The sequence below is a fragment of the Rhinatrema bivittatum genome, chromosome 4 (assembly GCF_901001135.1).
Source record: "Rhinatrema bivittatum chromosome 4, aRhiBiv1.1, whole genome shotgun sequence".
Lineage (NCBI taxonomy): Eukaryota > Metazoa > Chordata > Amphibia > Gymnophiona > Rhinatrematidae > Rhinatrema > Rhinatrema bivittatum.
Window position 1 is genome coordinate 83,897,218 of NC_042618.1, and position 12,014 is coordinate 83,909,231.

General features: G+C 52.1%; 1 protein-coding gene across 1 annotated transcript in view; it reads left to right on the forward strand.

The window, feature by feature from the left end:
* Window positions 1–340: 340 nt before the first annotated feature.
* The window catches only part of RPS6KL1 (ribosomal protein S6 kinase like 1), a 152,991-nt gene continuing 141,317 nt past the window's right edge, over window positions 341–12,014 (forward strand). Inside the window, exon 1 of the mRNA XM_029598423.1 lies at window positions 341–407. The gene's annotated coding sequence lies outside the window, so the exon portion shown is untranslated. The remainder of the gene's footprint in view (window positions 408–12,014) is intronic.

A 12,014-nucleotide genomic window follows, 5' to 3' on the forward strand; every position in this document is an offset into this window, starting at 1 on the left:
TGAGAGAGGAGGGGTGCGATGAGGCTCATCGAGGGCCGTAATGCCCATGGAATAACCTTTGCTCCAGGGGCTTGAAGGATAAGGAGTAAGCTCCACGGGATAGGGACTCTTTCCTTCAAAGATCATCATGATCAGACAAGAGGCTTCTTTTCTCGCCAGGGGTCCCAGGAGGTCCCAGCCCAGCGCTGTGCACATGAAAGCAGCGAGAAGGAGAGCAGGGATGCACGGCCATGCAAAGAAGAAGAGCCGAGCGACTGTGCCAGGGCTGAATCCGGCTCCGCGGTGCAGCTGGCCCCTTAAGAAGGCGGTGCTGTGAGCCAGCCCTGTCAGGACAGGATGAGGATATCATTGGTAGCCAGGCAGAGGAAGTGCACCTGAGGAGAAGCCGCGGCATCAGCAGCTCTCAGGTACTTTCGCATCCTTCCAGCCCCTCAGAGCGCGCTGCCTGCACCTGTGCATGAGGGAGGGGGAAAAGGACCCCCCCACCACCACCAGAGCGTGCTGCCTGCAACTGTGCATGAGGGAGGGGGAAAGGACCCCCCCCACCAGCTGTGCATGAGGGAGGGGGAAGAGGACCCCCCCACCAGAGTGTGCTGCCTGCACCTGTGCATGAGGGAGGGGGGAGAGGACCCCCCCCACCACCAGAGCGTGCTGCCTGCAACTGTGCATGAGGGAGGGGGAAGAGGACCCCCCCCCGAGTGTGCTGCCTGCACCTGTGCATGAGGGAGGGGGAAAAGGACCCCCCCACCACCACCAGAGCGTGCTGCCTGCAACTGTGCATGAGGGAGGGGGAAGAGGACCCCCCCCCGAGTGTGCTGCCTGCAACTGTGCATGAGGGAGGGGGAAAAGGACCCCCCCCCACCACCAGAGCGTGCTGCCTGCAACTGTGCATGAGGGAGGGGGAAAAGGACCCCCCCCCCACCACCACCACCACCAGAGCGCGCTGCCTGCAACTGTGCATGAGGGAGGGGGAAGAGGACCCCCCCCCGAGCGTGCTGCCTGCAACTGTGCATGAGGGAGGGGGAAAAGGACCCCCCCCCACCAGAGTGTGCTGCCAGCAACTGTGCATGAGGGAGGGGGAAAAGGACCCCCCACCACCACCAGAGCGTGCTGCCTGCAACTGTGCATGAGGGAGGGGGAAGAGGACCCCCCACCACCACCAGAGCGTGCTGCCTGCACCTGTGCATGAGGGAGGGGGAAAAGGACCCCCCCCACCACCAGAGCGCGCTGCCTGCAACTGTGCATGAGGGAGGGGGAAGAGGACCCCCCCCGAGCGTGCTGCCTGCAACTGTGCATGAGGGAGGGGGAAAAGGACCCCCCACCACCACCAGAGCGTGCTGCCTGCAACTGTGCATGAGGGAGGGGGAAGAGGACCCCCCACCACCACCAGAGCGTGCTGCCTGCACCTGTGCATGAGGGAGGGGGAAGAGGACCCCCCCACCACCACCAGAGCGTGCTGCCTGCAACTGTGCATGAGGGAGGGGGAAGAGGACCCCCCCCACCAGAGCGTGCTGCCTGCAACTGTGCATGAGGGAGGGGGAAAAGGACCCCCCACCCACCACCAGAGCGTGCTGCCTGCAACTGTGCATGAGGGAGGGGGAAGAGGACCCCCCACCCACCACCAGAGCGTGCTGCCTGCAACTGTGCATGAGGGAGGGGGAAGAGGACCCCCCCCCCACTACCAGAGCGTGCTGCCTGCAACTGTGCATGAGGGAGGTGGAAGAGGACCCCCCACCCACCACCAGAGCGTGCTGCCTGCAACTGTGCATGAGGGAGGGGGAAAAGGACCCCCCCCCCACCAGAGCGTGCTGCCTGCAACGGTGCATGAGGGAGGGGGAAGAGGACCCCCCCACCACCAGAGCGCGCTGCCTGCAACTGTGCATGAGGGAGGGGGAAGAGGACCCCCCCCACCACCAGAGCGTGCTGCCTGCAACTGTGCATGAGGGAGGGGGAAGAGGACCCCCCACCCACCACCAGAGCGCGCTGCCTGCAACTGTGCATGAGGGAGGGGGAAGAGGACCCCCCACCCACCACCAGAGCGCGCTGCCTGCAACTGTGCATGAGGGAGGGGGGAAGAGGACCCCCCCCACCACCACCACCAGAGCGTGCTGCCTGCAACTGTGCATGAGGGAGGGGGAAGAGGACCCCCCCACCAGAGCGTGCTGCCTGCAACTGTGCATGAGGGAGGGGGAAGAGGACCCCCCCCCACCAGAGTGTGCTGCCTGCAACTGTGCATGAGGGAGGGGGAAGAGGACCCCCCCACCACCAGAGCGTGCTGCCTGCAACTGTGCATGAGGGAGGGGGAAGAGGACCCCCCACCACCAGAGCGCGCTGCCTGCAACTGTGCATGAGGGAGGGGGAAGAGGACCCACCACCTGAGCGTGCTGCCTGTAACTGTGCATGAGGGAGGGGGAAGAGGACTCCCCCCCCACCACCACCACCAGAGCGTGCTGCCTGCACCTGTGCATGAGGGAGGGGGAAGAGCCCCCCCCCCCTCACCACCAGAACATCAGATTCCCACCCCCTCATTAGCAGGACAGTTTCCCATGTGTTGCATACTGACTGATGTATTACACAGTACAGGAAGTACAGCATCTGGGACCGGGCCCAGGTTCTGCTGCTGGTCCGTGCTGTCCATGCCCAGGCCTGCTGGCAGAATCCCACAGCTTCTGCTGTTCTCGCCGCTGCGGCTCCTCTTTCCCTGGGCTTATCCCGAGGTTTTGCGTGGATTTTCCCTCTCAGCTTTGGGATCTGAGCAGCTCAGAGCTCTTTGTGTTTTGCACAGCACAGGAGGGAGTGCGATTCTTTCTATCCATCCAGTGTTGCAGCGCATGCAGAGTCTGGCTTTTTGAGGTTTCGGGTTTCATTTTTGGCTGCAGCTTTCTATTTTTTTCTCTGTGCTCCCTTTTCCTGTATTTGGTGTTTCACTGCAGGTTCTCCTGGTGTACGGGGAAGTGTTTCCGTGCTCTTGTGGTAGTGCAGGCTCTGAGCTGTATTATTTCTATTTTTTTCTCTGTGCTCCCTTTTCCTGTATTTGGTGTTTCACTGGAGGTTCTCCTGGTGTATGGGGAAGTGTTTCCCTGCTCTTGTGGTAGTGCAGGCTCTGAGCTGTATTATTTCTATTTTTTTCTCTGTGCTCCCTTTTCCTGTATTTGGTGTTTCACTGCAGGTTCTCCTGGTGTATGGGGAAGTGTTTCCGTGCTCTTGTGATAGTGCAGGCTCTGAGCTGTATTATTTCTATTTTTTCTCTGTGCTCCCTTTTCCTGTATTTGGTGTTTCACTGGAGGTTCTCCTGGTGTATGGGGAAGTGTTTCCCTGCTCTTCTGGTAGTGCAGGCTCTGAGCTGTATTATTTCTATTTTTTTCTCTGTGCTCCCTTTTCCTGTATTTGGTGTTTCACTGCAGGTTCTCCTGGTGTATGGGGAAGTGTTTCCCTGCTCTTGTGGTAGTGCAGGCTCTGAGCTGTATTATTTCTATTTTTTTCTCTGTGCTCCCTTTTCCTGTATTTGGTGTTTCACTGGAGGTTCTCCTGGTGTATGGGGAAGTGTTTCCCTGCTCTTCTGGTAGTGCAGGCTCTGAGCTGTATTATTTCTATTTTTTTCTCTGTGCTCCCTTTTCCTGTATTTGGTGTTTCACTGCAGGTTCTCCTGGTGTATGGGGAAGTGTTTCCCTGCTCTTGTGGTAGTGCAGGCTCTGAGCTGTATTATTTCTATTTTTTTCTCTGTGCTCCCTTTTCCTGTATTTGGTGTTTCACTGGAGGTTCTCCTGGTGTATGGGGAAGTGTTTCCCTGCTCTTGTGGTAGTGCAGGCTCTGAGCTGTATTATTTCTATTTTTTTCTCTGTGCTCCCTTTTCCTGTATTTGGTGTTTCACTGGAGGTTCTGGTGTATGGGGAAGTGTTTCCATGCTCTTGTGGTAGTGCAGGCTCTGAGCTGTATTATTTCTATTTTTTCTCTGTGCTCCCTTTTCCTGTATTTGGTGTTTCACTGGAGGTTCTCCTGGTGTATGGGGAAGTGTTTCCCTGCTCTTGTGGTAGTGCAGGCTCTGAGCTGTATTATTTCTATTTTTTTCTCTGTGCTCCCTTTTCCTGTATTTGGTGTTTCACTGCAGGTTCTCCTGGTGTATGGGGAAGTGTTTCCCTGCTCTTGTGGTAGTGCAGGCTCTGAGCTGTATTATTTCTATTTTTTCTCTGTGCGCCCTTTTCCTGTATTTGGTGTTTCACTGGAGGTTCTCCTGGTGTACGGGGAAGTGTTTCTGTGCTCTTGTGGTAGTGCAGGCTCTGAGCTGTATTATTTCTATTTTTTCTCTGTGCTCCCTTTTCCTGTATTTGGTGTTTCACTGCAGGTTCTCCTGGTGTACGGGGAAGTGTTTCCGTGCTCTTGTGGTAGTGCAGGCTCTGAGCTGTATTATTTCTATTTTTTTCTCTGTGCTCCCTTTTCCTGTATTTGGTGTTTCACTGGAGGTTCTCCTGGTATATGGGGAAGTGTTTCCCTGCTCTTGTGGTAGTGCAGGCTCTGAGCTGTATTATTTCTATTTTTTTCTCTGTGCTCCCTTTTCCTGTATTTGGTGTTTCACTGGAAGTTCTCCTGGTGTATGGGGAAGTGTTTCCGTGCTCTTGTGATAGTGCAGGCTCTGAGCTGTATTAGGGGAGACTCTGCTGCTGTTTTCATTCCTCCTTCCCTCCTCCTGTATGAATAGCGGAAGGATTGCAATCTAGAGTTGTAGCTTTGAGGGATTTGACAAATATTTAGGGACCTTCGTTTTCAGGTTTCATTGTATTTTTCCAGGTAATTTCAATGTTAGAAATGATTTTTCCACTGCTCTTTCTCCTGTGATATAACAAAGTCATTTTTCCACTGACTTTCTTTGTTACAGCATTGAAATTCCCAGGGAAAGTAAAATAAAACTGAAGGTCCCTCCTATGTGCTCTTGGTGATGGAGCGGTCACGGCCTTTGATCTGCTGGAGATGGACGATGTAGACTTGGGTGTCTGAGCATGCTTTAGCAGTTGAGCGTTGATGTGTGAATGACGCTGCTCTTCCTGGTAACAGGACGCAGAGCATTAGTTTGGCTGATGGGAATCTGTTCCCTGTACGTACCCGGATCAGTTTCTAAAGGACACCAGATCTTTCATTGCTTTGAAGCATAGCTCTGGTTGGTTTAAATAATTTGTTCCTGGATGGATGATAATGTATTTAGTGTTGAATCTGGGATTTAGTACAACTTGCTTTGCTCTTTCTCTGTTTGTGCACTCTGAGATTGGATTCTCAGGTGATCTCTGCCCTGGATTGTTGTTTCTTGCCCTTGATGGCTGGCAGGGTGTGTAAGTTCTGGGTTTCTCCCTGTAGATAGGGTCCCTGCTCTCTGATTGAGTCACGGATTGTCTTCTCCTTGGCACAGTCTTTTTGCTGGGTCTCAGTGATCTCTGCCCTGGATTGTTGTTTCTTGCCCTTGTTGGCTGGCAGGGTGTGTAAGTTCTGGGTTTCTCTCTGTAGATAGGGTCCCTGCTCTCTGAGTCACGGATTGTCTTCTCCTTGGCACAGTCTTTTTGCTGGGTCTCAGTGATCTCTGCCCTGGATTGTTGTTTCTTGCCCTTGATGGCTGGCAGGGTGTGTAAGTTCTGGGTTTCTCCCTGTAGATAGGGTCCCTGCTCTCTGATTGAGTCACGGATTGTCTTCTCCTTGGCACAGTCTTTTTGCTGGGTCTCAGTGATCTCTGCCCTGGATTGTTGTTTCCTGCCCTTGTTGGCTGGCAGGGTGTGTAAGTTCTGGGTTTCTCCCTGTAGATAGGGTCCCTGCTCTCTGATTGAGTCACGGATTGTCTTCTCCTTGGCACAGTCTTTTTGCTGGGTCTCAGTGATCTCTGCCCTGGATTGTTGTTTCTTGCCCTTGTTGGCTGGCAGGGTGTGTAAGTTCTGGGTTTCTCTCTGTAGATAGGGTCCCTGCTCTCTGATTGAGTCACGGATTGTCTTCTCCTTGGCACAGTCTTTTTGCTGGGTCTCAGTGATCTCTGCCCTGGATTGTTGTTTCCTGCCCTTGATGGCTGGCAGGGTGTGTAAGTTCTGGGTTTCTCCCTGTAGATAGGGTCCCTGCTCTCTGATTGAGTCACGGATTGTCTTCTCCTTGGCACAGTCTTTTTGCTGGGTCTCAGTGATCTCTGCCCTGGATTGTTGTTTCTTGCCCTTGATGGCTGGCAGGGTGTGTAAGTTCTGGGTTTCTCCCTGTAGATAGGGTCCCTGCTCTCTGATTGAGTCACGGATTGTCTTCTCCTTGGCACAGTCTTTTTGCTGGGTCTCAGTGATCTCTGCCCTGGATTGTTGTTTCTTGCCCTTGTTGCCTGGCAGGATGTGTAAGTTCTGGGTTTCTCCTGTAGATAGGTGTTATGGTTATTGGTGTTTGGGTGGATCCTTGGACACTGTGGCAGCTGACCACGCTAACTTCATGGAGTGCCCCCTAGTCCTTCTATTATCCGAAAGAGTAAATAACCGATTCACATCTACCCGTTCTAGACCTCTCATGATTTTAAACACCTCTATCATATCCTCCCTCAGCCGTCTCTTCTCCAAGCTGAAGAGCCGTGAAGTGTTCTATAGTCTGGTCTGTTCAGTCAGGGAGATTCAAATTACAGCTGCAGACGAAAACCCATCCTCGGCTACCAAAATGTTGATTCTAGAGAAACTACTGCAGCAGTGTGCAATCTGAAACCGAACTTTATTAGAGAAAGACAGAGACAAAGGGACAGGGACCGGAACAAAGCATGAGGAAATAATTTGTTCCGGGAAGTAACACAGATCTATACAATTGTAATAACACCCAGTCACTCAACTTTTACAGCAGTGTGCATAGCGTTATATACCCTTCATACTGACCAATCAGAGCGTATTCAGAGTGTTGTTTTTAGATAAGTGAGGTACATTTGATTTGAGTATGTATTAGACTAATCAGCTAATGGGTCTGGGGTGTTGGCTCATTGCATTCCAGCACGTAGTCAGGGTCCTCTGCTTTCTTTGTCTAAAACTAGTATTCAGGAATACAGCAGAAAGAGGTGCCTCAGAAAGTCAGTGCATAATACTACATACAGGGCCGGATTTTAAATGCCCTGCGCGCGTAAATCCGGCTGGATTTACGCGCGCAGGGCCCTCGCGTGCCTATTTTGCATAGGCCGCCGGCGCGCGCAAGTCCCGTGGCTTCGTAAAAGGGGAGGGGGCATGTCTGGGGCAGGAACGGGGGTCGGGGGCGGTTCGGGGCGGGACCGGGGGCGTGGTCGAGGCCTCCGGACCAGCCCCCAGGTTGGGTGATGGCGTGCGCAGATTTACGCCTGCTGCGTAAATCTGGCAACAAAGGTAGGGGGGGTTTTAGATAGGGCCGGGGAGGTGGGTTAGGTAGGGGAAGGGAGGGGAAGGTGGGGGGAGGGCGAAGGAAAGTTCCCTCCAAGGCCGCTCCGATTTCGGAGCGGCCTTGGAGGGAACAGGCAGTGCGCGCTGGGCTTGGCGCGCGCAGGTTGCATAAATGTGCACCCCCTTACGCGCGCCGACCCCGGATTTTATAAGATACGCGCGGCTACGCGTGTATCTTATAAAATCCAGCCTACGTTTGTTCACGCCTGGCGTGCGAACAAACGTACACCCTCGCGCAAATTTATAAAATCTCCCCCACAGTTTATTACACTTAGTAGTGTGCGATGTAGAAAAAAATCCCTTCCCCCCTGTGTTCTCCCATTCCCATTAATCCAGTTCTGAATAAGCCTCCTTGTCTGAGGCTGCGAGGTCATATTTGGTGTGAACGAGTGCTGTACCTCCATGTTCAGACTTCCTGGCCCAGCTGTAGGGCTTCTGGGGTTTCCGTGGCTTTAGCGGGTATCTCCCATGAGGTATTATTACTCATTGTGCAATTTCAATAGTGCCTATTAGGTCGTGGATCCGTTGAAACAAAGGTGGTGGTAACTCGCCAGTGGGGTACGGGCGGGCCATTACATTAGGATGCACTGCTCACCCCTCAGATGGGGCTTGCTGTGGAACTTCCACCTAAATGATGTGAACATTACTCATATTGACAGGGTAAAGACCATATGATTTATACTGTAGGGGTCAGAGTAGTTGTGAGCTGTGTGCCTTGCATCATTTAATACTAGTAGCGTCTATCTCGTATGGACACTTGGGTGCACTACAGATGGTGTGATAAAAGAAAGAGGCCCGTCGAGTGCATGGAAGGACATCCGTCACTGCCTATATAACCTGTGCCTATGCGTCAGTCCTCGACAGTGGTATTTAGGTAGTCAGTGGCTTTCTCCGGTGTTTATCTTTGTGCCATACACAGAGCTTGGCTGGGTATTGTATGTGCTTTTGGTAAATCTGGGAGCACACTGGGGAGAACCCCCTGCGCAGTTCTGACACCCGAGCCGAGTAATCCTGAAATATGCGGATTGTATGATTGTCATAGCAGATCCCCTGTTTGCTCCGATATGCTTGCCAAATTTCAGTTTTATGAGCGAAGTTAAGCAGTTTCGCTATCACCGGACGTGGCCTAGTGGTTCCATCTTTTTTGGCTCCCAGCCTGTGTGCGCGTTCAATTTTTAAAGTCCCCTTCAGGCCCGGTAATCCCAATACCTCCGGTAGCCAACTTTCTAGCCGCATGCTTAGGCCCCGCTCCTCCACGGACTCTGGAAACCCCAGGAAACGAAGATTTGCCTGGCACTTCCGGTTTTCAAGATCATCTATTTTTTTAACAAGCTGCACAATCGTTTTCTCCTGGGCCACTGCTTTGGTTTCTGCACGCAGGGCATCATCTTCTAAAACGAATATCCGGCCCTCAGCTTGATCTATTCGTGGCGCTAATTCTGTGAGGGCTGTTTGCACTTCCCCTATTTGTGCTACTAACCCCGCTAATTTCTCGTCCAGGGCATTTCGTATAACTTGCTCAATCGCGGGGAGTGTGAGCCCTGCCGCAGCGGGTTTCCGGCGTTATCACTAGCGGCGGCCATTTTGGGTTCGGGGATGCGAGCTTTTTCTCTCTCTTTTTTTCCACTTCTTGCTGCCATCGGGGAGGGTGTCTTTCGCATAAAGCGGACGATTGACATATGCACTTACTTGTGCTGAGTTTTGATGAATGTGGGCCACAGTAGCGGTTGGGATTCGCGGTGATGGAGTTCAGACACCCGGAGCCTAGGAATTCCCCTCTTCCCCGGCTCATCACATCACGTTCACATTTTCTATATGAATTTTTTTCATGTAGATAAGCAGCTGAATTAGCCATGCTTCTGGGTATGTCCTCCGTGCCACTAGCTGGCAGAGCTCTCTAAAATAACCAAAGTCTTTCAGTGAGGCGCTCCCTCCCTCTTGTATCTTCCTGCATTCGCCTGAGGCTCCTCAGTCCGTTTTTTTCCGCACAACTGATCGCACGCGGAGCTCTCCTCTCCTGAGAGAATTTTTAGTTGTGAGGTAAAACATATACCACAGGATTTAAATTCTGTGCCTGTGGCAAGATTATGTCGGTCACTGATGGCCACAAATCTTGTTATCTCTGCCTAGGTCTGGATAATGACCAGGCAAACTGTGAGGACTGCGGCCGTATGTCCCCTAGAGTGCAATGTCAGCGAGCTGCCAGGATTCAGCAGTTAAAAGCAGGACCATCAGGCTCTTATTCCCCTTCTGAGGCCTCAACAAGATCCTCTCCAGGCCCGAAGAGAAGAAAGAAGTCCCCCTCTCATAGACGGACTTCTTCTGTTGACCCCCTCCAGGGCAAAACACCCACCACCGATGCCCTGACAAAAATCCAAGCAGGGTGCTGGGGATGCGTTGGTAGCACCGCGCCTGCATGCTGCGTTGATGCCACCGGCGCACCGAGGCCCATCGTTCCGACTCGCATCCGAAGCATCGACACACCTCCAGAGAGACGGAGCATTGGCGCACCGAAGCAAAGAAAAAAGTGCGTTGCATCCACATCCTGCCAACGCACCACCGACGCCATTGACTTGCATCGGTGCAAGTCTTATTGCCCAGATGCTACCGGCTCTACCAACACTGCCGACGCAGCCGAAGCCTAAAAAACATACAACTGGTCATAAGAGGCCTAGAGATCCATCACTTCTACTAATAGTAGATTCTGACCAGGATATCTCTCCGCCAAGGTTCTCAGGCAGCACGTCATCTTCCTCAGACATGCTTTCCAGACTTTCTACAGTCTCTGCACCGTACAGACTCTGGTCTCCAAAACCCTCTTACTCGGAACATAAGAAATGTTATCCAACATAAGAAATGTCATCCAACCTCCAGAAATGGTAACGCGTCCCAGAGGCCCAAATACAAATATACTCATGGCAACCCTACCGCCCGTAGAAGCCCCAACGCTTACTCCTTCTACTTCGGGGTTAGCTTCACAAGCTATTTCCCAAATCACCACAATATTATCTCAATTCTTACAATCAGCGGAGCACACAAAACCAGCCACCACGGCATATTCCAGCCATAACACCAGCGGTTCCAGAAGACCCCTCTATCCCGGGTCCAGCTCCAAAGGACCAACCACAAAGGCCTTCATCGCCAGTGGAAGGTCTCCTAGACACAGCTTCCTCAACAAACTCATCAACAGGCTATCCGTCAGACCCAGCTGAGGTCCCGCCTGAACCCGCCTCTCCACCAGAAGACCTTACCTATTCCCAATTCTTGGAAAAGGTAGGCTTAATGCTAAATATAGAAACAAGGAAAATACCAGACCCTCGTCAAGAAATGTTAGGGATCCTTAACATTTTTGACAATCCCATTGAGCCGATAGCACTTCCACAACACTTGGTGCTAAATGCAGTGATGGAAAAAACATGGGATACCCCTCTCTCTACTCCACTGACATCAAGAAAACTATACCTCAAATATCGCATGAGGGACTCCCCCTTTTACTCAGCAGTTCAACTCCCACATAACTCTATAGTAGATGACTCTGCAATGCAGAAAGCAAGGAAGTCATGGCTACACTCAGACACACCACCAGCTCGAGATACAAGATCTCTGAATGACTTTGCAAAGAAAGTGTTTCAATCCAGCAAGCTAAATGCTAAGACTCAAAACCATCAATTTTTCATAGCACAATATCTATTTGAAAAAATCTACAAGCTCTAAAGCCTTATTTGCAACAGGGATCCTCAGAGACCAATTTACCTGCAGAATATCATAATATGGAAGAAGGTCTCAGACACCTCCTGCGTTCAGTTTATGAGTTATTTGAGATTTCCTCAAAAACTTTGGCGAACGCTATAGCAGCAAGGAGGCTTGCATGGCTCCGATCCAGTGCCATTAGGGACGACGTGCATGACAAGTTAGCCAATCTTCCATGCCGTCCTGAAAATTTGTTTGGGGATAAGTTCACCAAAACGGTAACAAAGCTTAAAGAACAAAAGACAGCAGTGCTATCACTGACATCTCCTCACCAGCCTTCGTCATCTAGGCGACAATATTCTTCTTACAGAAAAACCAGCTACAGAACGTACAAGCCTTACTCATTATACAGGCCTCCAACATAACCTACCAGACAACAGCCTTACCAACCACAGGGACCACAACAGCGCCCCAGAACCCCTTGCCAGTCCCGTCAACAAACTGAACCTCAACCCTCAAAGACCCAGCAGGGTTTTTAGAAGTACTCTCGCTATCAGCTCAGGCATCTTTGGTAGGGGGCAGGTTGTCCAGGTTCCTCCCAGCCTGGGACAACATTACATCAGACCAGGTCCTTACTATAATAAAGGAAGGTTACTCCCTCAATTTCTGTTGTGCCCGTCAGTCGCACACAGCTGTGACCTTTGCTGCTCACCTCATTTTGCCCTATAGCTCTGATTCTGGCTAAGATGGCCACCACTGCCTCTGCACGCCAACCTCCCTGGCGTTCCTGGGATGGCGTGGGCAATCCCAGTCGCCATCTTGAATCTGGTGTAATTTAGGGCACGCGTGCGCGCGCCTGCCTCGTCTTATCCATGACATGGCGGGAACCTCGGGGGCATCCCCCTCCGCATGACGTCACTGCCTACATGT